Below are 26141 nucleotides of genomic sequence, written 5' to 3'. Positions count from 1 at the left end.
TGCCTGTTATGGTTTACGGTATCAAAGAAAACAGGATAGAGTCAGGAAGACTCAGTCAATGCTGAGCTGGATTTAGTAAGAATTCGAGGTAGGTGCTGAACTTAACCTTATTCTCTAGGAAAATTTACAGACTTGTTAAAGTAACTGAGAACATCTTGAAAAGACGCCATTGGCTATTTATAACACATAAGTATAGGTCCATTGAAAGCAAAACAGCCTCCAGGAAACCCACCATTCTCCTGCTACAGAAGAGTGTGGACCTGGATCTGGCAAGTCATTTGATCAAAATGCACATTCCTAGAAGCTAAGTTAAAGCGAGATGTTAATATGTTTGACACTTTCAACGTGTTGGAGTCACTTCCTTGGAAGTGATTAGGAGCAGACTTTGGAGTGAAGGCTTAGCATTCATGTAGCAGTTCTAAAACACATGGGCCAAGACATCTGTGAAACCTCCATCTATTTCCTGACCCTCAGTTCTCAACTGTAAGCAAGAGTTAAAACTATTTAATCATCAGGATGCTATGTTGAATAAGTGCCATCGTGTTCCTCACTTGCTTCTTAACCATCCTTGAAAAAAAAATATTTAATAAAGTCTTTTCTTTCTAGCTTAGTGCCAAACAGCTATCTCTCATTGCCCTGGGGAGAGCTGTTTGAGATACATACAACCACTTTCGTTTTCTTTTTTATACCAGTCATTTCATTTCGAAGACAGCATCTATGGCATTGTCATCACGGGCAAGCTATCATCTTCTTGTTCTTGGTATCATCAGTGGCCAGCACAAAGTTTGACAAACGGAAACCACTCAGAAACCTTTTAATGAATGATGCACAATAAATATGGTAACAAACACATTGGATAGTCAAGTCAGGCTTTAAAAGAAAAACCAAAAAAAAAAAAAAAAAAAAAAAAAAAAAAAAAAAAAAACCAACAGCACAAGTAATTAGAATGCTGGACCAATGCCAAAAATAAACTCTAGTATGGGTGGATATACAACTATTTTTTCCACTCAAAATATTAATTCCAACAAGAACAAGATCCAAGAGATTTTATTAAGCAGATTTCTATCTGTAAAAGACGGACATTTTAGTTTTGTGAAAGTTCAAGAACCAAGAATATGATCAGGTTGCCACCCCCTCCTCTGAGTGTGTTTCCTGCCTCTATAAATGACTTGAAATAGAGTGGCAAGCAACTGCAGCACACTTGCATTCTGCATAATTAGACCACATTTCAAGTAATGCATTCAGTTCTGACTGCCACGTCTAGGGGAGACACAGACAGACTGGAATCCATCCAACATGATGATAGGCCTTAAAAGCCATATCATAGTATAATGATTAAAGGAATGTTCCATCTGGAAAATAAGAAGATGTTGGGGAAAATGATAGCCATTTTTCAAACAGTTGAATAACTTTCATGTGGAATAGGGATCAAATTTGTCCTATGAAGCTTTTCAGAAATAAAAAAGACTCACACTAACGAAAAGATTATTCAGAAATGGAATGGTTAAAACTAATGAAGAGCTTTATTTAAAATGAGAGTGGGTGCTAGAGAGACGGCCCAGTGGGTACCTCTATCTGCTTCTCTTCAGAGCACGGGAGTTCAGTTCCCAGCACCCACAGTGAGCAGCTTACAACTGTCTGTAACTCCAGCTCAGGTTATCTTATACCTTCTTCTGTCCTCTGTGAGTGCCTGCATACATGTAGTGCTTGCACGCACACACACACACACACACACACACACACACACACACACATCATATAGATGATAGATAGATAATACATAGATATAGATAGATAGATAGACAGACAGACAGATAGTAGATCAATCTTTAAAATCAACAAAATAAGAAAGAGTAAGAGCTGTATGCTCTTTTCAGAGTTATTTGGAGCCCCATTACTTAGGAAATGATTCCCATGTGCACCTATAGGCATAACATATATCATATAAATACACAGGAGAAAACCACAGTAGGTTAAAGGTGAGCTAACCTGTATCACTGACAGTTTCCATTTGTGTAATTATAAACATGTCTGCAAAAGTTTGCTTATCAGATACTAACTAATCATCATTTTGTGTCAATTTTGTGATGTTTAGAGGCAGCTTGAAGCAAATACAGTATACCTCCTTTTTTTTTGAGACAGGGTTTCGCAGTTAACAGCTCAGGCTGTCCTGGAACTCACTCTGTAAAGCAGGCTGGCCTCAAACTCGCAGAGCTCTCCTGCTTCTGCCTCTGGAGTGCTGGGATTAAAGATGTGTGCACCACCACCATCCAGCAGAAAACCCTACTTTAAGAGGCATATTGTTTGAAACTTTGTTATTTAAGATTAAACAAGTTATAAAATTGTTAGTTCTCTTGATCCAAACGTCACCAAGGAGTCAAGAGGTTTGCGAACATTAAAGTCTCACCTCTGAGTCCGTTGACAACACAGGTTCAAATCATATGCCAATGTCAGGCCTTTCCCAATCACTGAGCACTTTGCTGTCTAAACATTGTTTTGCTTATGCTAGTACTTATATTAACAGATAATATATTTGACTGTGACATATCCTAAGTCCTATTTATATCATTATCTGTAAGATAGATATGCAGTTAACAAATATTTTTAATACTTTGATCAAAAATTTTAGCTAACTTATTGAGTGATTGTGCCAACTGCCTGCTCTTGAAATTGTAAGGTGGGGGAGGAAGGAAGGAGAGAAAGCAAATTACTATTTTTTTCAAGAAGTTTACAGAACACTTCTTTTCTCTGAAAAAGAAGCAATGAATAGCCTACCGAATGTTTTAATCCGAACTGACATATGTGTTTGATTTGCCATTCAATAATTTAAGAGCAAAATGACCAAGATACGCAATGACTTAATTGTAATTATTAAGGGGACTCTCTGTCTTTTGTTTGGTAAACGTTAGCTGTAATTAAAAAAAAGAGAGATTGAAATGGAGTAATCCTTGCTGATGAAAGCTTTCGTGTTAAAGAATAAATATCAAAAGAAGAATCTCTTTTTGCTAACTGGCTAATTAGAAGAGGATGGTTTGCAAAAAGGAAACAAACAGAAAGCCGTCGAACTGCCCAGTCCTGCTTCCCGCAGCCCAATCCTGATTCAGCAAATAGGTATTTGCCAGTAGCGACGGGCATTGTGTACGACAATGACTGTGCTACTTAACTCTCGATACTGTTCCCACACCTCAGTGAGCTGAGCCCTGTGCGTGGGTACCTCATGAAGTCACCGGGTGCCTGAGCGCAATATTGAGAGCAAAGGGGGTGAAGAGAGTTTAAAGACTAGTGGGACTGGCTGCATAATGGCAGCCACGCCCATCTCTTAAAATGTACTTGGCAACGAAGTTCGTGCCAATATGACACCTGTCTGCGTAGGAAATTCATGATGGGCCAGAAAGGCAGGCTTCAGATGATCCCAGCAGTGGTGTTGTGACTGGTCTGGTCAGCAGCCTCTCCCAGAAGGGCTCAGAACTCCCTCTCTTGGACTACTTGTCTCAGTTTGAAAGGAGCTAATAGCGGTGGCATTCTGTGTGGATCCAGGACTCCTGATAAGGTAAGGCCCATTCAGTTCTTGTTGTGAGCTTAGAGGAGCAATGTAAATGTCCTCCTAGATCTTGCCTTTCAAATGTAAATTACTAGGACAAACCTGGAGCGTGGTTCAACATCCCAAACTGGAGGGACAGAACTGTTTGGCGCTTGCTCTACAAAAGAGACAGCCAGTCCGGGCAGGAGCAGTCTGTGCCATTTCTGTCTAATGGGATGCAGAGAAATGATGAGGAGGGTGAATGGTGCCTGAGTGGTGGGGAGTAACATCAGGGAGATGTGTCAAAACTGCTCCTCTCCAGCGGCTTTATGGGGGGGATGTTTGGTAACTGCCCACATCCAGAGATTTAAATTTATGAATGAGAAAGATAGCGATATCTTAATTACTCTAAGGATGTCTTTTTAAAAGAATTGTCGCAGAAGGAGTTCCTTCAGAGGAAGCCAGAAACTAGAGGAGATGGATTGATTGCAGAAGAGCCTAGGAAAGCCTTCTGTCCTAGTGGTGTTAATGTTCAGGGATCCCCTTGGCAAATACGAGTCTCCATTTCAATTCTGTTCTATTTGATGAGGACTCAGAAAGTCTTAATCAAATCTAGCAGTCTTCACTGCTTCTCTCTCTCCTAATCTCCCCGATCTTGAACGGTGTAAGCCAGAGCTCTGGAAGTAAAACACCATTTGTTATAGCCTTTTTTCAAAATTAGGACTAAGCCCATCAAGACTAATTGTTTGTTAACATCAAATAAACAAAAATTTTAAGTTTGATGAATTGTTTGTAAGCTCTAATCAAGTGGGCGGAGTCATCTGAGAGGGGAGGGAACCCGCTGGAACAATGTGTGTAATTTGTCTGCGTTATTATTTGAGATAATTACAAAGCAAGCGTTCAGAAGCTGTCCTTTATCTTTATACCATGAATGGGGGAGAGGGCAAAACAGAATGCCACCCAGCTATTGTCAGCTTCTCTCCAAAATATTGCCGGATTCACAATTGTCAAACATGAACAGCCCTGAGAAGACCAGGGACAGAAGTGTCACATTGAATGTAGAGTGATGACTTCATAGGCAGGCAAAGCGGGGAGATAGGACCAGTTTGCAGTCACAGAGAAATCAGCTTTAATTAATTTGAGTGCCAGCTCTGTGTATAATTACCCAGCGTGAGAGTTTGCATGCAAATGCGGAAATGCTGATTCTTCAAATACTTGCACTTGTTCATTAATACGTTGGGACTAAGCAGACCTGGCAAGCAGACAGGGGACAGCACACTGTGCCTGCAGGCTCGTTCCCATCATACTGTACTTAGCAAACAGATTTCAGATGTTTCTTCTTGCTTTAAATAATAAGCACAAAAACGCATCTGATATTTTCTTCAGTGACATACCTTGCTTTCTTTTCGATTAAAATATAATGTCTGGGTATTTATAAAAATGGAGGAGGGTACAATAAATGTCACCGTGACACTGCTTTATCACTGTTTGACCAGTTTTCTCAGCGCTTGTACCAACATTTCACATAACTGTCTAACCCGATCATGCTTTGTAAATGGTGAAACAGCATTTTAAAAAGTGTAAATTTACAATTAAACTCTGGGAGAAACTAGGTGCTGAGCACAACTGGACTGTCTCCTAGTCTATGGAATCCAGTCTATTGTGGCCAGCCTCAGCCAGGGCCAGAGGCTTCAGGCCAAAAAAGCTAGCTGGCTTCTTTCTGTAAGTAATTACAGTAAGTCCAGGGGTCAGAGCCTCCACTCTGCCCTTTGAATCTTGCCAGAGATCAGATTCAACCAAATTCCTAAGCATTTTAAGCACATCCTACAGGGACAATCTATCTACATTACAACCCCAAGGGTATATGATACTCCCTTCAGAAGATGGTATAGGTATTTCCCTATGCCACCTCAGGGTGCTTGGTCAAGTTCCACGTGTTTCATTTTGTCGCGCCAACACTGTTTTCTTGCCAACACATGTGCAAATGTTTGTACAGCACCTTCCCTGCTTTACACCCCACAGCACGGGAGAGCGAGCAGGGTAGACTCAGTCCCCACAACACGACTCAGTTTCTCCAGGAAACACGGTTAGCATTACTACCCTGGAGAACCTGCGTCCTACGGAAGACCTGTGGCTTTCCATAAGATAGTTTTCAGGAGAGTCCTGGGAGACTGACTCGTTTTCAGCCAGTCTTTTCTCCTTGTTCTTATACAAGACAGAGGGTCCTACTATAGTCGTATCTCCAGAAACAAAAGTAGGCACAGCCTGTATATGGGACACTTCTCATTCGTCTTGACCTATGGTGGGCAGAATCTGAAATACTAGTTTTCCAGAGTTGTGAGTTGCTAATGCCCTGGACTTGAACAATTTGTCTTCATAGTCTATCATGATCAGACATCCACTATCAGAAAGCAAAAATAAATATGGGCTCAGAGTAATTAGTATATGTATGTTTAAAAAAAACTACACCTCGATTTCAATATTTAACGATTTTTATTTGTTTTCCTTGTGGGCTGGTATCTACCACTAAGCTATGTCCCCATTCCTCTTGTTACTTATACATTTTATGAGCGTTTTGGTGTATGTGCACATGTGATGTGCACACATGTGAATATGCATGTGGGCACACATGTGTAGATAAACATACTTTTGTGTATGCAAGTATATAGAAGCCTTAAGTTGACATTAGGAGTCTTCTTCAGTCATTAAGGCAGGGACTCTCATGCACCCAGAGCTTTCCAATTCCAGCTAGTCAAGCTGGGGAGCTTGTTTCAGAAATCTCCTAGCTATGCCTCATGAATTAAGAGATTAGGGACAGCCGCTGAAGCTATCTTGCATTTACAGGAATGTTTGGGATCTGAGTACCCTCCTCACCCCTGCACAGCAAGTGCCATTGTCTGCTGAACCACCTCCCCAGACCCTAGTTATGTAGTTTAAATAGATGGGGTTACATACGGTCATTTCATGCTCGTTTATAGTGCCCTCTGATCTTTCTGCTTTTATTTTGAGACAGACTCTCATTAAATTGCCAGGCCTGGGGTTGCCTTGAACTTGCAATCTTTCTATTCTCCTGAGAAGCTGAGAATGCAAGCCTGTACTACTAACCCCAGGAAAACAAAGCAAAACAAAAGGCAGCGTGACTTCATTTTTAAGGAGACAAAATATCCAGCAATTCAAGAGCAATTAGCAGGGAGGTGTATTGCTAATGGGACTGAAATTGGGGAAAGACCAGTGAGTCAAGGCAGCTGCAATGTAGTTTGTCTTGTTCTTGTCATACCCAGAGAGGGGACTAGAAGGGGATTGAGACAGAGCAAAGTCTGAGGCTGGGGGAAGGAGAGTTGCGAGGACGCCTTTGATCTTGGTAAGGACATGGGTGAGGTCATCTCCTGGGAACTGAGGGAAGGTGGACATCACACAGCCATTAAAATGACTCTACCTTCCTGCGGAAGAGAAGAAACTGCAAGCCAATTTGCAAATTTTAAAATTAAATTGGAAGGGGGAAAGGAAGGGAGAAAAGAGAAATGCAAAGTTTCTCTTAGAGGTTCCCTTTAGCCGTAGTAAAGTAAAAAGTGAGACCAAACTTGCAATCAGCTAATAAAGGCTTTATACCTTTTGTGTTTTCCAGTCCCAGGGCAAAAAGAGGTTTTATCAATGGGCAGGCTTGTCCCCCACATCAAGGAATTGTGGGGAAGGTATATGTATATGGAGCAAGCGGCAAAGGGTTTGTCTTCAGAGAAATCGTCCCTTGCCGCCCAGCCTTCTGCTAACCTTTGGCCTTGCTGCAGGGACTGGAGGCACTTACGTAAGCACAGGGGAAGGCCTGTGTGCAGCTGGCCCAGGACTTCCTTTAGGCACCTACCTTCCTCCTTACCTGCCTGCGCCTGAAAACACACCCATGCACCATCAGATAGAGAGAGCAGGCTCCAAATGCGTGACTTCTGCTCTCCATTTCTGGAATGACCATCAGCATTTTAGGACAGGGACATTCAGACACGGAGCTAGCTGTTCCGGTTTGCCTGCCTAAAGATACGAGCAGAGGACAGCATTCATTGAAAGGTATGCCAGTGGGCCCAGGGCATCCTCTGGGTGTGACAGACTTGAACATGGCATAATTGGGGCACAGAATGTTAGGAGGGAGGGAGGGAGGGAGGGAGGGAGGGAGGGAGGGAGGGACTGCTGGGTGGGTGGATGGATGATCGGAGGTGGTAGGCAAAAGGACAGAGGAGAGCAGAGCACTGCTGGTGTGGTACTAGTTGTTTCCTGCAAGGTCTTAGGTCTTATTTACGTTATGTTGGCCTCCAGCTTGCTAAGTGTCCAATGTTTACCTTGATCCTCTTGCTTCCACCTCTCAAGTGCCAGGATCATAAGTCTAAACCAAGACAATCAGAACCTAGCGGCTGCTTTTCTGTATCTCTTCTCCCCCACTCCCCCATTGTCTTCACTGTATGCTTCCAAACCTTTTCCAGAAACTAAATCTCAGGGGCCTGTTGGCCTGGTAGTGGAGTGTGTAGCATTTAGCCAGTGGGGGAATATTAAAGATCTTTAAACAATGGAATGACTGTAATCTAAAATCAAAGAATCTTGAACATCACTTTATGTAGAGAACTGCCCCATGTACAGGCATTTGAGGGTAAAGACATCAGGCCTTTCTTGTGTGTCCTCTATGGAGGACAAACCTCTTAGACTCCAACACCTGAGGTTGCTACCAGTGAGAGGCTAACAGAAAAGACATTTCTTCCGTTGGGAAAGCACAGAGTATTGGCAAAGCAAATGTCTGGAGCAAATGCACTTAGCTATGGGAATGCATATAAATATGAGCAAAACTGCATTTCACAAGAATTTTACTGGCAACAATGTGTGAATCTGTGTGGATGAAGAAAGACCTTGACGAGCATTAAAGAGACTGTTGAGAGAGAAAGCTGCAGAAGAGACTGAAAGCAGTAGAAATCCCCCAGAGAAGGAATTGGTGATTTGCACATGAGCGTTGAAAGAGACGCGGAAATTGTCATATCTGCTTTTAAAGCTTGGAGACAGCTTATTTAAAAAAAAAATCAGGATAAAGGTTGAAAAAGCGCACAGGAAGCTGAGGCAAGTAGATCTCTCTGAATTCGAGGCCACCCTGATCTATATACCAAATCCGAGGCTAGCCACAGCTAGACAGTAGGACTTTCAATAAAAATAAAAATAAAATAAAGATGAGGGAATGGACAAGTGGGAAAGAAGACAGTTCAGTATGGGCTGCATTGTTTGGGGAGTGTAGTTCAAAACTCATATCCAGAGCAGTAGCCCAAAGAGCAGACAAGATTGGCAAGGGAGAGAATCCAACATAGATTCCACGTATGGAAACTGGGAGAGGTGGGTGAGTGGAGTTGATCCTACAGGTTCCAAAGGAAAACTTGAAGGTCTGGTGAAGGAAGAGGCAAGGGATGGGCAGTTTCTGGAAGAAAGGCCTGATCTGCAGGCAAGCAGGAGACACAGACAGATGTCATAATGGCTTAGTCATTGGTGACTTTCGGGAGAGACTCGGTGAAAGCCAGTTTCTTTCCTGGGAAGAGAAGGCAGATGCTGGTAGTAAGACTTGCTGATCATCTCTCCATACTCTGGAAACTGAAACTGGAGCAGCAGGATGCTTTCTGGGAGCTCACTCTAAGAGAGAGGACCAGAAGAGGGTAGGCAGCTGTAGAGCGAGGCCACATTTCTCCACCCTGAGCTGTTGTCTTGGTTTCTCTCTGGTTCAGCCTTAGTCTATCAACTGAAGGTGGGTGGCAGGCAATTAATGGGGACAAGCAGATGATCTTCGGTGACTCAGGCTGTAAATGACAGGCAGGTACTTCCTACAATTCATGCTTTGGAATCAGGGGAATTTTCCCCTAAGAAAATCACCTCTACTCCACCCATTTGTTTCTGGTCAACTTTATCTCTTAGGATGTGGCCTCTCTTTGGTAGAGGCCTAAGTGCAAATTCCTATGTCACGCGACATAGCCTGTTTGGATCCCTTCAGTGTCAAGGTGTGGCCCCCAGTCCTGGTGACTGTTAAAGGCTACAAAATTCTCAGTGTTGTTTGCCTATTTAAGTAGCAAAGTCAGTGCTCAGTTTCCTAGCTTTTTTATGACTAGCTTAAGAATGTGTGAATCTAGAAAATTCTAAATGTATGCCTCTCTTCCTTTGGCCTTTTATTCTGAATATATCTGTTTTCTTTGGCATCCACATATTCAGTGCTTAGTGTATTCATAGCAGTCGGCTAGCAAATCGCACCATATTACCTGGGAGAAGGAAATTATTTTCTCCCTATTCAAATACATTTTTATTAGCCACGCACAAATTGGCTTCACCTACACACAGAGGCTTATACATGTGCAGCTGAGGTGTGGTGTCTAGATGGTTGGAGGAGAATATAATTATGTGTTTATGTGCTAGGTAATCTCAGTGTTATCCGAGAGCTACGGCTGAGGAATAGGAATGATCCACATGCCGTGTCAACAGTGTTGCGCCGCGTAGCCTTGGCGTTCTTTCCGAAACACGAGGGGCCTTTTCCTGGGTCGTCCAGCCTCAGTATCCCTCTTTAGTTGTGCGCCTTCCTGTCATTTATACAAAGCTGCATAATTCTGTATATACAATGTGTTATAATCTCACCCTCCTCTCCATCTCTATTTTCCTCCTCTCCTCTCTCCCTCATTCTCTATCTCCTTCTCTTTGCCCCATCTCTCTCTCTCTCCGTCCATCTGTCTGTCTGTCTGCTTTCTCCAGCCCCCCTCTCCCTCCCCTCCCAAGCACACAGGGAGGCACCTTCATAAAGTTGCCCTGCATGGTTGTTGGTTTATCTGTCAAAGAAATTCATTACCAAGAGAATGCTTTGCTTTATATGTTCACTAAATTTTTTTTAAAAAAAATGTTTTTCATTATATTTATGCAAACGTAACTTGGCTAGCTCATAATTTACCAAATGCAAGCATTTGTCAGGGTTATTTCCAATCACTCAGGGGGGAGAAAGTGCCTTGTGTATTTTGATTATTTAAAGCAATTTTGTTTCCATTATGAGTGTGTGCTGCCAGAACAGCATGACTGTCTGGATGGAGGAAGCGGGAGTGCGGCTGATTTTCCTGCCTGCATCTGCAGAAGCACTGATTGTTTAACCAGTGTACAGATAGAGATGAGGGCAGGAATGCTTTAGCGCATGTTTATTCTCCTTGGCACTTTAGAAGAAAGGAAAATTGCGAGTGTTCTTGTTTGCATTTAAATTATATACTAGACTGTAAGTTGGGGAACTGCTTAATATTTTGAAACACAAAAATTTGGGAATACATCCCTTAAATAGATGTCTATCATATGACCCCATTTTATTTCTGAGTTTCACTTATTTTTTTTCAGAGGTTGGGGGTGAGTGACCTACCCAGACATTATATCAAACTCTGAGAGTCTCAGAGATCAAAATTGGCATTAAAAATTACCTGGCCTTGCAGAAAACTATTTTCTATCCTCAGTAGATGAGCATTTGATTCTCCATAGGGACAGGAAGGGAAACAGCTAACCAAGGCCTTCGGGTGGCTCATGCAGAGATAGTCTTACAAAGTAAGTGTATTTGTAGGTTTTCTTCACTTTGTTTTTGTTGTTTCTATCTACATGCTATCAACAGAAAGAGGCATAAGTATTTTATATCCTCAAAAATTATTAAATCCTGTCCATAAATCCGTGACTCATCACCCATTAGAGTTCAGATGAGGAGAAGATTCACAGTCGTTTGGATAGGATGCAGCCTGTGGGTCAGATCTTGGGTGGAGTTCATTAACTCCGTCAGCACAAATAAAAGGCAAACCTTTCTCGGTCAGACGAGACTCGTCACCCCTATGCTCAGTTGACTGACACCTCTCCGGCGTGTGTGACACCATTTCAGACCACATCCCTTGTCCAGAGCCATCGCTCTGCCTCTCTTTTAAAACAACTCATTTGGTCTGAAGGAGGCAGAATAGCAGTGACAAAAGACAGAAGAAAAGATCACAGGGTTTAATTTAACATTAAATTAAAGACAACCCACATTTAACATACTTCTTGTTTCGGTGGGAAGTTAGAGGGTGGTTTAAGCTACGTAGAACTCAGTCTCTCTACTCCATTGCCTTAATACCTCAATCCTCCTGTCAGTGTGTCTCCTCCGTCTCCCACTGAGGCGAAGAGGAACTCAAAATTTTGTTATAGGAAAGTGGAATGAATAGGTATTAAAATTACACACAATGCAACCGCAGTGCAATCTTTTAAAATCGTCATTGTGCTGGCGCTGAAGCGTATCAAGTTGGCCTACGAACGTGAGGCCCTGGATTTTGTCTTGAGACCTGAAAAGTAGAAAGTCAAACAAAACTTTGAAAACCTCCTTTGTTTTCTCGTTTGGAGTACTGGAAGCCCGGACCTCGTAGGAGCCAGCCCTCTGTATTCCCCAGGTTAACCTTGAACTTACTCAGCAGTTTAAGCAGACTTTGAACTTCTGGTCTTCTTCCCTCCAGCTTCTTAAATAGCCAGGATTTTAGGCTGACTCCATTGGGCCAAGCTTAAAAACATCTTGAAAAGTTCTAAAATTACCCTTTCTCAAGCAATTTATAAGATGTATAAATTGATATTTAAACAAGCACGCTTAACAATGTGACTGTCACAGCATTGAAGAGAAACAAACCGGTTGCCTGTTCCTGTCACACAACTGATACCTAACTAATTATGTAACTAATATTGTTTCCTCTGTGAATGTAGATTTAGTTAGTTAATGAATCATGATCAAATGGTCCTTGTCTGTTTAAAGTCAGGCAAGTTGGGATCTGAAACCATGTTAGTGAAGTATTAATATTCTGTTATAGGAGCTGGAGAGATGAGTCAGTCATTTAAAAGCTTTTGCTAGCCGGGCTGTGGTGGCGCACGCCTTTAATCCCAGCACTCGGGAGGCAGAGGCAGGCGGATCTCTGTGAGTTCGAGACCAGCCTGGTCTACAAGAGCTAGTTCCAGGACAGGCATCTAAAGATGCAGAGAAACCCTGTCTCGAAAAACCAAAAAAAAAAAAAAAAAAAAAAAAAAAAAAAAAAAAAAAAAAAAAGCTTTTGCTGCTCTTGAAGAGGACTGGAGTTCAATTCCAAGCACCCTCAGATGACGCAGTTACTCATAATGCCGTCCCTAGGAGATCCAGTGCCCTCTTCTCACCTCCAAAGACATCCACATTCACATTTATACTCACATATGGTCACCCTCTCATCCAGACAAACGTTTTCAGTTAAAACTTGCTTATAGTAAATGCACTGGCAAATCTTACATTTGAAGTGACCATTTGCACAAAGATTATGTGACATCATGGATAGTTCATTTGGGAAATATTGTTTCACTGGCATACGGGGATTTCCTAAATGACACCGTATTTCATAAATCACATCCAGCAAAGGCATCTGTGAATATCACTCCTAAGCTTATCAGAAAAGTCCGTCTCTACAGCTTGGAAAATGATCAGGCTAGCAGGATAGATTCTCATCTTTCATTAGGTTATGATTTTTATCAGGACATTCGTATGTTATCATTGACAATATCTCTCACTGGGTGTCTTCCCTGAAGTGACTGGCCTGTCTATTCGTTTGTTACGGAATGGCTCTGCAAAGCCCACAAGTCCTATCACACTGTGTCTGTCCGCTGCTCCTGAAGTAGAGATAAAATTCATGGGAGGAGCATATAGATCAGCTCCCGACATTAACAGTTCACAAGTGTTTTCATCAAGACAGAGAGCTGCACAGAGTTAAACGGCACACATGTGTACATGTGCGCGTATGTAATGTATGCACATAACTATGTGGGTATGCTCTTGTCCATGTACAGTCAAAGGGCAGAGGCAGATGCAGATGTGAGATAACTTTCTCTATTGCTCTTGGCCTTATTGACCTGAGACAGGATCTCTACAGCTATGTGTTTTAGCTGTGCCAGCTGGCGGTTAGCTCCGGAATCTGCAGTCTCTGCTCCCACTTGTTGGCATTCAAGGATCTGTTGGGGATTTGAACTCAGGCTCTCACACTTGCGTAGCAAGCTCTCTTGCCCACAGCATTTTTGATGCACTTCCTCTTTGTCATAAATGGGATTAACGATACATAGTCAGAGATTTGGATTTTATGAGTTTTCATCATTCTTGAAAGACATTTTTAATGGAAGTCAGTGGTTTTCAGTTTTCTGCATGTTTTATGTTGTTTTTGTTTTCCTACAAGCAGAAGGAAGTTGGGCCATGCCACATGCTTGGTGCCATTGCCTTACTATTAGGTGTTAGCAGCTTTGTATGCCAAACCTTTTTATCTTCAGTATAAATGTCAACACTGTGAAAAAGGCAAATAATGTCTTAATTTTATTTTGAGAAGAGATTTTAGTTTGCAACCCGCCCCCACCCCCAGTATGGCCTATGGACACCCTGGGGTCTGCTGCCTTGACATTGAAAACTTGCTCTAGAAATCCAAAGCATAAGGCAGAGAGAGAACAGAACACGGATTTTTCAGCGGTGTTCAGTGCATGTGGTCACAGAGAAAGCGTGGCCTTTTCAGAACACTCTTTTAGGACGGGGAGACATGACTCAGAGTCTGTGACTCACGGATGTAGCCCAGGCTAGCTAGCAACTCACAGTAATCCTCCTGACTCAGCTCCTTAGTGCTGGGATTATAGGTGTTTGGATGTTTTTTGGTGGTAGTGGTAGGACTGGGCTCTGGCTGTCCTATACAAGTGATACGTGACTGTTCTACCTGTGCAGCCCACAGCACGTTCTAGAGAACACACCTGAAAGGGTGACAAAGGACACCTAAGTGCAGAGCCGGGTTAACAGAGTGTCTGGCTGAATGGATCCTGGACCTGGGGATGCTATCTCTATTTCCATATCACTAAGACCTTTTTAATAAAATCTAAGGAGAACCATATGGTTCCTATGGTAACCAGTTTCCAAAAATATGTATGCTAAATCAAGAAAGGTCACTCATAACCTATGCCCATGCAAAGTTGAATGAATATGGGAATTTGGAAGAGAAAACCTGGACAGTTGAATGACAATGTGTTTCACCGATATTTTAATGGAGTAAGCCAGCTGTCATCTAGTTACTATACATTTTGACTCCCTGTTTCTGTAGAAAAAAATTGAATATGGTCTTCAGTAGTGCAAACTGACCCTATATCATTAACCATTTTAGCTGACACCAGGAAGCAATGAGATAAATGGCATGGGATGAGTTCATGTTCCATAGCTTATAGGCCTTACAGATATCACCATATTTACTAGGTAAAATTCTTATAAGTAAAAGAATATTCCCATTTTACCAACAAGAGACTGACGTTCAGAAGCACTGAACAATATTCCCAGGGTTGGGAGATGCTCAATTCGAAAAATGCTTGTCATAGAAGCATGAGGACCTGAATTTACTCCCCAGCACCCATAGAAAATGTCAGATAACTAGTTTATACATGTACTACCAGTTCTGGGAGGTGGAGATAGGTTTATCCAAGGGACTAGCAGTCCAGCCGTCTTAACCTGCTGTGACCCCCCTAAAAAAGTGTGTGGCATGAAAATGGCCCCTATATTAACCAGGCTGTCTTTCTATTGTGTGAGGAGACACAGTAACCATGGCAGCTTTTATAAAGAAAAGCATTTAATTGGGGCTGGCTTACAGTTCAGAGGTTTAGTCCATTATTGTCATGGCAAGAAGCATGGTGCTGGAGAAGAAACTGAGAGTTATACATCTTGATCCACAGGCAGCAGGGAGTGAACAGTGACATTTATCATAGCCTGAGCATAGGATACCTCAAAGCCCACCCCCACAGTGACACACTTCCTCCAACAAGGCCATACCTACTCTCACAAAGACACACCTCCTAATATTGCCACTCCCTTCAGGATCCATCTTCTTTCAAACCACCATAATATCCAAGGTTATTCTCTAGCTCCACAGTCACAGACATATATGCATGTGCACACAGACACACATACACACATAACACACAAACATACATGACACACTACCCATGAATATGCAGAGATGGACAGACAGACAGAAAGCATGCTCAAAGTAACGGTGTAAATAACGTGAGGAATTACTTCTGAGGTACCTGGGTATAGTTGAGAAGGCCCTGCTTTTCTCACACTAGGGTATAAGCTATAACCAACAGACAGAGGCATACCACCAAGTGAGATCCATCCTGGGAACTGAAACAGTGTGGCACATACTATTAGATCTTTAAATATTAAAAAATTCAAACTAGAAACAGATGGATTATCAGGCACTTCAAGGACTCTTCCTCACATGAGGGAATATCTGGGTTCTTTCCAGAGTGCCCAAGGGTAGAAATTTCTGCTCTACACTGGGGGGACTTTTGTGATGCTCTGACTCATTGTTCCTTAGAGCAAGTAAGCTCATCTGTATTGCTCTGCGGCTGGACCAAATGCTGTCCTGTTGGTACAACAAAGCACTCTAAGGTGTCACACAGTGATAACAATTCCTGCTGTGGGTGCCAGCACATTCCCAAACATATCCCACAGATGCAGCGTCTCAGAGCAGCGTGAGTGTGAAGTGAGAATGGAGAAACAGGTCATGTCAAATGTTTATAACCAGCTTCCTTTGGTGGATGGTAGAGCTGGGGGCAACAGGGATAGACACAATTAATGGGTATTTTCTTAGCCCCTGCCACAATGCTGATCACTAAATATAAATCCATCACCTTGAGTAAATGCATAGCAATCTTACACAGTCGTCATAGTATCCCTTCTTGTGAGCCTACCCAGACATAATACCATTGCATTGATGTTATCTCAGTGGCTCTGTCTCAATAGCTCTACTATTATCCATATGCTCCTGATTAGTCTCAGAGTAGAAAAGTCATTGCCCATGGCTTCACAGTAAGTTGAATGGTGGAAATGTGTACAAATGCTAGTGGGTTTGTCATGAACACTTTAGATATTTCCTCTCATGGTGTCTTAATATTAGGTTAATGTAACTATATAATTTAAACCTGGATACTTTTAAGAGTGAAAACAGGTACTACCAATAATTGTGTCAGAGCAAGAAAAATAAACTGGATTGTACCAGAAAACCTGGAATAAATATCTACCTTATTATTAGACAAACGTTACTAAGTGCCATCAAACTTCTGAAAAAATAAATGCATCTACACCCATCTTTGCTTAGAAATATTGACTGAACAGTATACATGCACACACATGAAGAAATATGCCTGCTTCTCTCTGTGTGTCTGTATATGTCTCTGTCTGCCTGCCTCTCTCTCTTTCTCTTTCTCGCTTACACACACACACGTGCACACACACAAGATAGTGGCTGGTCATTTCACATGAAATAAATAGACGGGAGAATGCCCCTGAGTGTGCTTAATATTAAAGAAATAAGTTTTCCTAGAAATTTAAAATTAAGATTAAATAATCAGCATCATTTGATATATTTTTATACACAATGAAACAGAAGTCTCACACAAAAGTCTAGCGGGGAATAATGAGAGTTTAGAAAACGAACTCAGTATTAAAAGTTAATGAATGTGACAAAGAGCTTACTGACTCAGAGGAGAAAATTCCAAGAAATTTCTTGCATACTTGACTATTTCAAAAATAATGCTATGCCATTAGGAACACTTTCACATAACTGTGGCAGGTAGCAGCTCCACCTCCCTCCAAATACAGGTATGGGCAAGCTTTCTTTCTTCTTTTATAGTTGCTTCTACTTCAATATATCCTGTCTTCACTTTGTTCCAAGAAAAGAATAGCTGTAATTTCTTTTGTTTCTTTTTCTTTGATACAAGCCTTCTCCCGTCCCAGTTTTTAACCTGCTCTGTTCAGTCTTCCTTTCTGTCTGGTTTGTTCTCTTTCCCTCTGCAGTGACCTTACAAAAAGTTAGGCAACTGACACTGTGACATTGGTTGCTTCTGACCAGGTTTGTTTTCTAAAATAAGCTGATTTAGAAAAATAGCATTTAAATTTTCTTCTATAAAATAAGTACTATAAGCATTTGACCAACCAGAGCATTCAAAAAGCAAGCAAACAAAAACAGAGGAAAAAATATTACATTTGTTCACAAGCAGTTGGGTTTTTCTTTTTTTATTTTGATTAAGAGATATGTATTCATATGGGGCAATGTGTACTAACTTGAACAGACATTAGATCTCCGTAAGATAGACTACATAACAGTCCAAATAGCATACTTTATTACTATGAAAATTTTGTTTGTACATGTGTATCTTATAACCTTTATTTTGTTTTAATTTTTCATTACTCTGTGTGTGTATGTGTGTGTGCACATGCATGTGCGCATGTGTGCACGCACACATATAACATAGCTCATGAGTGGGCATCCGAGGTCAGCTTTCAGGGTTCTTTTCTCTCCTTTCACTGTATGGATCCTGGGACCAAATTCAGGCCATTAGGCTTAAACAGCAAGCTCTTTAAGTCACTGAGTCATCTCACTGGGCCCACATTTTTTTTTCTTTTTTAACATTGTTTATCAAGACTTTAAAACCATCCTTCTGGGGTCTTATTACTTGGCTGGACTTTTTAAAAGGAGACTTTTCTCCTGACTGTGTTTGAACTAATTTGTCATCTTCTGAGGAAGAGTGTACTGAACACTAAGCTTGGCACAATATCTCTAGTCTTCCCTACAATTTACCTTCAGAAGGAGAAAGACATACACAGAACTGCAGACACATCTCACTATTGGATTCTTGGAATGAGTATTCTTTAGCTCTCTGTTTATTCTTTCATTAGCTTTTTATGGGACCAAAAGCACAGGGCCTACTACGGAACAGAAGTCAACCAAAGTAGAGCCGTTTGGACCACTACACACATTAGGATGAGTTGCTTTAGCTAATAGCTGAGATTTTGAGGCTGACAGGAACAAGAAGAGCAAGGTGCTGTTCTCATGGGTACCACTCAGGTTGCAGTGCTGGCCTGGGAATAGATAGCCTTATCACTCTAAAGCACCAAGACACTGCAACTCTTTAGTATTTCATATGAAAATGAAACAGACGAGCCTAGGCTGAGCTCAGTTGATAGAGTAAACACTGGTGTGCCCAGAGCCCTGAGTTAAATCCCAACACAGCCTGAACTGGGTGTACTGGAACACATCTGTAATTCCAGCACTCTGGATGTGTAAAACCGAGGATCGGAAGTACAAGATCATCTTCAGCTATCTAGTAAGAAGATGCAAGCATGAGAAGGGAAGAAAGATGCTTAGACAACGATATTCTACTGACGCCATTCACTTAGTCTCCAATACGAAGAAAGGTTCATTCGTAGTAAGTAAAGTTGCTTGGCTGAGCCTCCCAATTCCTGCACATGACACCCAACATGGAAAGGAGAAAAGCCAAGGGGGACAGGTCTGCACCAGCTCAGTTAAACAACACAACTTCACTTGGTTCTTCGGGGGTTAGGGCCACTGTGCAATGGGTCAAACAGTGATAATAACACAGCTCTGTCTGTCAGGAGTACTGTATTAGCTCCTGTTCACAAATGGTCTAGCCCAGGACCTGACAGACGAGGTCTGCGTTCATTGGATATTTTCATCCTTCTTGATGTCATTAGCTTATGTCAGAGTTTTATAATCCAGCAACAAACTAGAGAACCTCTTTTTCTTCTCATCCCTATGTGGTTGGCACTAAGGGAGAAAAAACAAAATATCTCGGTAAAAAGTAGGCACATTATTATAATCAACTGTGATTCATCAGGATCATACAAAGAACTGTCCAATGCCACCACCAACAAAATTAGAATTTAAAATCTATACTAAACTGCTCTAAAACTACCAAAAGCAGCATTGAAGGATTAAAAACACACAAGAAAATCAATATTTGTCCCCAAAAGTATATATAGAAGGTAAGGTACATTTTGTGATGTTCATGAGCAAGAGTGTAGAGAAGGACATTGTCTGAAGTCATCGAGAACACTGAATGTAGAGTCAAGACAAACTTTATAACTCAGCATTCAATTTTCAAAAATATAGGGCAGGGGAATTGTTACCATAGGGCCATGAGGACCTGAGTGTCATCCTCAACATCCCATCTAAAAGGCAGGCACAATGTGTGCCTATCAACCCTAACTGGGGGTAGACAAGGACAGGGAATTCTAAAGCTCCTGGGTCAACTGGTCAGTCAGTCTAGAAAACAGCAATGAGAGATCTTGTCACAAAAAAAAGAAGGAAAGAAAGAAAGAAAGAAAGAAAGAAAGAAAGAAATGAAGGAAGGAAGGAAGGAAGGAAGGAAGGAAGGAAGGAAGGAAGGAAGGAAGGAAGAAAGGAAGAAAGAAAGGAATCAACTAAGGAAGGCAGTTAGTATCATTCTCTACAAACTACACATATACACACACACATCACAATTCTCACTCTTCCTCATACACACACACACACACACACACACACATCACAATTCTCACTCTTCCTCATACACACACATCACAGTTCTCACTCTTCCTCATACACACACACACACACACACACACACACACACACGCATCACAAGAGAGCAGAGTTACCTCACAGGACTGTTCTGAAGCCTGTACCGGATATGACTTGAAGGTGACTGTCGAAGCCTGTGGAAGGACTTAGTGCCCTTACAATAAGTGTGGGCCTTGCTTCTTTTCTGCTGTTGATTCTTGTCATTCTTTTGTTTTTGTTTCTGGCTGTCATTCTGAATTATCAGGACTTCCCAAAGCGGGGGCTGAAAATGGATGCTCCAAGGACACTTGGGTGCATTCAGCTACTCCAAGAGAAAGGCCTTTTAAATGACAGTTGGGAGCCAGTTATGTATGACTTTCTGAAGTAGTTTCCAGGAACCCCTGGACCCCTGGCCGCGTTTTTCTCTCCTTTGGAGAGAGCCACGCCATGGTTCCCTGCAGGCTAACTACAAATCAAATGCCGTGTGTCATGTTTTGACATTTCCCCTTCAGAATTCATCTATCAGTGAGGCATAGTTCATGTGACTAATCTTGTTTGATTTGGCATGAGGTGAACTGTAGGTACGCTTCCTATTTTGACTAAAACTATTGAACATACCAAAGGGAATATCCCACGTGTGTTAGTCATCCCTGGGTACAAATGCACACAGGCCTGGAGTTCAGCTGCACTTGCAGGATAATGGATCGCCACAATACCTCAGGCTTAAAGCACATACTTGGTTTGCATTCTGGCTTCGCCTGGAGATGTCTGTCACTGTTGTGAGAGTTTTGGGTTTCCTCTTCCCAGTGCCTGGATTCTCCATTGACACAAATGGGAATTTCACAGGACAATATATGGAACTCAGATGACAGTAGCAGGAGAAAAATGCATTTTATATGCTGCCCGACAGAGCATTTTTCTTGACTGTTTCTGTTATAGTCATTGACGATTGCTGAGAAAGGTGGATTTGCAAACCTGAAAACATATGTTCTCTGGAGGCCAGCTTTTCAAAAACATACCTTTACCCTTACATGTCATCGCAGATTACACGAAAGAATAATTATAGATCAATCTACATAATTTTAATTTTGTGGTTAGTTGATTATAAAAGCATACCTTCCCTGGCCCTGCCAAGGGTTTGGAGGATGTGTGTTGCTTTTCCTTCAAGCTGAAAGAACAGCAGTTCTTCCAAAAGGTGGGCAACGTTTCCTTAAGAAAACAGTGCAAAATTTGCCCCTTAACAAAACTAAAGGTACGATGACCCCCCCTTCTGAAGTTCACGTTCACACTTGAGTCATAATCTGTAGAGCAATAAGCTGTTAAAATGTAGCACCCAGAATAACCTGTAAGAATCAAAACACGAAGCCCGTTTATATGAATGACCCAGCGTCAAAGTGTATCACAGCATCTTTTGGGTGCCCTGTTCATCATCCATGTCATTATCTGTAAAAATATGAACGGACGGAATTTACATACAAATCCTGATGGAGAGCCAGGCCTTTCTTGCATGGTCAGCTCTGTCTGCTAGCCCCATCTCCCCAGCCTGGTCAGGACGGCAGTTGCCACTTCCTAACAGCAAGTTCTCTTTCATACAGAAAAGTATAATTTTGAGCTATAAAATGAGCACAAGTATTTTTCTATTACTCCGGATGCGTCTACTTGCTGAGTTTACATGGAAAGTCTAGCAGGCGGTATTATTAAATGGCCTCAGAAATTAGCCCCAAAACAATTATCTTGGTTTAGCTAGGGGAAAAAGAACTGACACCAGTGGCTTAATGAAAAGAGCGTTTGAGGTTTTGTGATTGAATATCGGTTGGACACCTCTATAGCTATTAACCCTTATGGGCAGGATTTCAGATTTTTTTTTAATTATTTTTAATTGAATTGTTTTTGGAAAACAGCAGATTAAGAACTGTCTTCTCCCCGGTGACAGTAAGGGATCCAAGGGCAAACTGTGAAATAATGGGTTCTTTCAAAGTTTGCTTTAAACCTCACTGTACTGCAAGGTTCAACATAAATTAGTGCTTCGTATTTAATAGATTTATAGAAATACTAAGCAGGAGAGAATGTCTCCAGTAACATAATCCACCACCCATCCCTTATAATCGTCTTTTTCCCCCAACACCCAGGGCTTTCTTTGTATTTTGCAACAAATGGGATATGAATTAAAGCTTCTTACACTCTCGAGAGAATATTCCAGAGTGACTAGTTTTTTTTTTTTTTCATTTTGTTCTACTCCCCTTATAGTACCAGAATGTTGGCATTAGCAGGATTGCTTTCTTGCTATAGTTTTGACCACTCCAAATAATGTCTCTTTGGTATTTTCTATTCTCAAATATTTGTTGGCTCTTATCATGTCAAATCTTAAAAGTTCCTTGGTCAGTCGCTTTAATCTTTCCTCCCAAGCCCCTTTCCCAACCTCTCCTCCCTAGTCACCTCATCATTCAAAACAGTTTTCTCTCAACTCTCTCCAACCGTCCCTGTACTTCTGGAATCAAGCTTATCCAAGCTAAATGCACTTTTCCAGGTGGGTCATATATCACTCCCCAAGTCTGAGATGTGATGGCTCTTTGTACACAGCCCAGATGCTCATGGGGTTCATCTTTTTTTTCCCTGATCATTGTCAGCACATTGACTTCAAGTGTGTTTGAACGTCTCCCACTGATTCCTGAGGGAGTCGTCCTGTAAACAGGCAATCTTCTACCTTCTGGCCTGTGAAAGTCTGAACAGCAGAGCAAACAGGATTTTGTGAGCTGCGTCATGAAACACGTCCAGGTACCCCATCCCTTCTCCTGCCATCTGCAGAAACAAATCTATTTTCTTGGCATTTCCCTTTCTGTTCACTGTTCTTTCCTATGGAAATATCATGACCATGTGCACAGACAGCACCGCTTCTGAGACCATGAGGGTGAAAGCAGAGAACTCAGCTTGGCTGAGGGGCCACGGTTCTCCTCTCTGTGCGACAGATGCTCGGGAAATGTCCCTGGAAAGGCCTTCACTGAAAGGAAAGCAGGGTTTATGTAATGACAGCCAGCCAGTTCTGTCCATTTGGTCCGCTCCTTCACTCTAAATCAGTGAAGTGTTTCTCTGACCATCAAAATAGTTCATAGCAGATGAAAAGAAAAGGGAAGTTAAGTATGATACCCATAATTTTAGTCATGTATAAATTTCTTTAGGCAATGTCATTAAAAGTACTATTCTAAGCTGAGCAAGAGAATACACATCTGTAACTCCAGCTACCTGGGAGGCCTGAAGCCGGAGGATTACAAGTTTAAGACCTGGAAAGGCTATAGAGTGAGTTCACATCAATTTCAGCAACTTATCTTGTGCAAATCCAAAAAGACAGAAGGATGTAGCTCAGTGAAGCACTTACTTAGCACACTTAGATTCATTCCCCCGGAAATGTAAATGAACGAATGACTACTCCTCAACATAAAGGATTGTCTAGTGCAGTCATTAGATAAGATAGGCTCCGCGAAAATCAACCAAAAGGCACTTTAAGCATGGAACCAAACATTCTCCATCACCCGCCCAGTGAAAAGGAAATCTAGTAAATCTAAGTTCCCAGTGAATGTGGGGAGAAATGTCCTCCAAGTTTTATAGACCAGTATAAATATATATCATATTACAAGATCCTAAGAAGCTGTCAGTTATAATAAACCCCTCTCCCTGATTATAGTATTTCAGAGAGTAAATTATTTATCTTTGCTGTCAGACAATAGCATCCATTTATCTGTATAATTCCATATGACTCTCCTCTTTGAACTTCCGTCAAAATTTGACTCAAGACTTGCTTCTTAGCCTCAGAGTCACTTTGGTGCCTTGCAGGCCATATCAATTAGATAGACTACCAAACTCCTTTTCAATATATTCATGTTAAATTCTGTCAATATTCCCTCAGTTGTACATCAGAACCACAGACCTGACCCATGTTATCTTGAGCAAGAAGGAAATATGCCAGCTTTCATAGCTTACAGATATAATCTTCATTCTGCCAAGAGTCGTTCTCTTCCATCTTGTACTCATGTGGCATCCCCCAAGGAAGAAGTAGTTCTCCAATTGTCTCTGCTCTCTGTAATTTCAACAGCCATGAGAACATCTCCCCCTTGTATTCCAAAAGTCACAGACCTGATTCTTACTGACCTGAGCTGAGTTCCAAGTCCCTTAATTAAAGGTCAGTCACGTGGGATCTTCCGAGTTTTAATGAAGCTCCATAGTTTGGTCCAAGAGAACTTTTTGGGCTGAGGGCAGTTAGATGTAATTTGAATCCCCCAATACTACAGCCATTAGTCATTCGATGCTGTTGTTGCTTGAAATATGCCCAGTATGGCAAAGGAAACATTGTGAATTTTATTTGGGGAAATATTAATATAAGGAAAATAGATGTGATCGTGTATACAGTGCTAGAGTTTGATTTTTGAAGCAATCCACTTGAGTTCATAGCTAGCGGAATGGGCTTGGGAGAGTCACTCCTATTTTTCCACCCCAGGGATATCTAGATGCCAAAAAAGTAATCAATACACATACTCTCTTCTAAATACTCCAAACTTGAGAGGTTAGCAACTTTTTTTTTTAATTCCTTTTGCTTTTCTCAAGACAGGATTTCTCTGTGCAACAACCCTGGCTGTCCTGGAACTCTCTTTGTAGACCAGGTTGGCCTGGAATTCACAGAGCTACACGTATCTCTGCCTCCCAAGTGCTGAGATTAAAGGCATGTACCAACCACCTCCTGGCATTACCAACTTTTGAAATAATGGTTGAACTTCCTGTTACATGGTTCACACAATGTACCATACAAATTTTCTGTTGCTTTGTTCTTTCTGAATTAAAATGAATACAGAAAGGATTATGAACATAAAGTTTGGTTTTCAGGATTCACCATGGTAAGTTTTTGTTCAGCCTCTTCTGCCTGTAACTGAATTAATGTTTTCTATAAACATTCTTTTTAGAGGTTGTGGTGGGAGGTCTTCCTACATAGGCCAGGCTGACACACTCCTGATGGTTCTCACTAAGTAGCCAAGACTAATCTCCAATGTTTAACCCTCCTGCCTCTGTTTCCAGAGTGCCACAGTTACAGATGTTCTTTAATTCCTCACCAGTCTCCCCACCCGGCCTGTCCTTTTCAAAGGAAAAATTAAAAGGCAATAGATGGGACTCAATTTAAGTTCATGAATTTTCCTTACAACAGACTCAGCTGAAGACAAAAAATAATAATAATCATTTTCTAGGCACCGTCAGCATCAAACAAGTACAATGATAATCCTGCCAGGGTCCTCTCCCAGGGTCAACCCTGGCTTCAAGGTCACCTAGTGAGTTCGAGGACAGCAAGAGTCATATGAGGCCCTGTCTTTACAAACAAACAAACAAAGACAACTAAGAAAAAAGAAAAGTTATCCAAAATGCCAACATACAGCCTTAACCATCTTTTGCTTTGGTCTGTGTTTCTGATGGTATTAATATTATTTTGAGTTCTTTTGGCAGTGGTTCTTAGCTCTTGAGAATTGAGTCCAGAGCCTCACACATGCCAAGCACCTACTAAACATTGAGCTACACTCCCTCTATGTATGTGTTCTTCCTGGGAGGAAACCCACTGTAGAGACTGCTTGGCAACTTCTCTTCACCTGGCAATGCCAGCACAGCACGCATAATGACAAAGTGGTCCTTCTATCACAAGGATCCAACGTGTGTCTGAGAAAAGCAACGATGCTGGTAAAAGGATGTGGTTTTTCTTCAGCATTCTGGCAGGGATTTTATTTACTGCTGAATATCTGAGCCTGGAACAGTATCTGACATCTGGGATACATTCAATAAGTGTTTGCTGAGTGCATATTGATGCAGTTCCCTTCGAATTTCAGGCAGGCAAGCAGGAGATGAACTCATTTCTTTAAATTCTCGTCAACTCTGAGACTTTTGATTTATCTTTAGAGTTGTAGACAGAGGATGGTGTCTCATTACAGATTTATTTTAACTTATTCCTCTTGAAAGTACAAGTTGTGTCAAATCATGCTTATTTGGGCAAAAACAATTTCTATACACTAAGAAACTTGTAGCTTTGAATTTTGGCTGAATTTCGCAAAACTTTATAAAGTTTTGACTAAACAAAATCCAATTATGTGCTTGAAATCGGATTCTGGTCTAGTAAAAATCATGTGACCTACAGAAGTTACTGGACATCTTTTATCTCATTGCTGCTTTTTGAGATAAAAATAGCCCAT

General features: G+C 41.5%; 1 protein-coding gene across 1 annotated transcript in view; it reads left to right on the top strand.

The window, feature by feature from the left end:
• Positions 1–7350: 7350 nt before the first annotated feature.
• Positions 7351–26141, top strand: part of Adgrl2 (adhesion G protein-coupled receptor L2) — a 259124-nt gene continuing 240333 nt past the window's right edge. Inside the window, exon 1 of the mRNA XM_038311606.1 lies at positions 7351–7576. The gene's annotated coding sequence lies outside the window, so the exon portion shown is untranslated. The remainder of the gene's footprint in view (positions 7577–26141) is intronic.

Source organism: Arvicola amphibius, chromosome 14, assembly GCF_903992535.2.
Source record: "Arvicola amphibius chromosome 14, mArvAmp1.2, whole genome shotgun sequence".
In the NCBI taxonomy this organism is placed as follows: Eukaryota; Metazoa; Chordata; class Mammalia; order Rodentia; family Cricetidae; genus Arvicola; species Arvicola amphibius.
The sequence above is the reverse complement of the archived record's forward strand: the minus strand, read 5'-3'. Positions and strand labels throughout refer to the sequence as shown.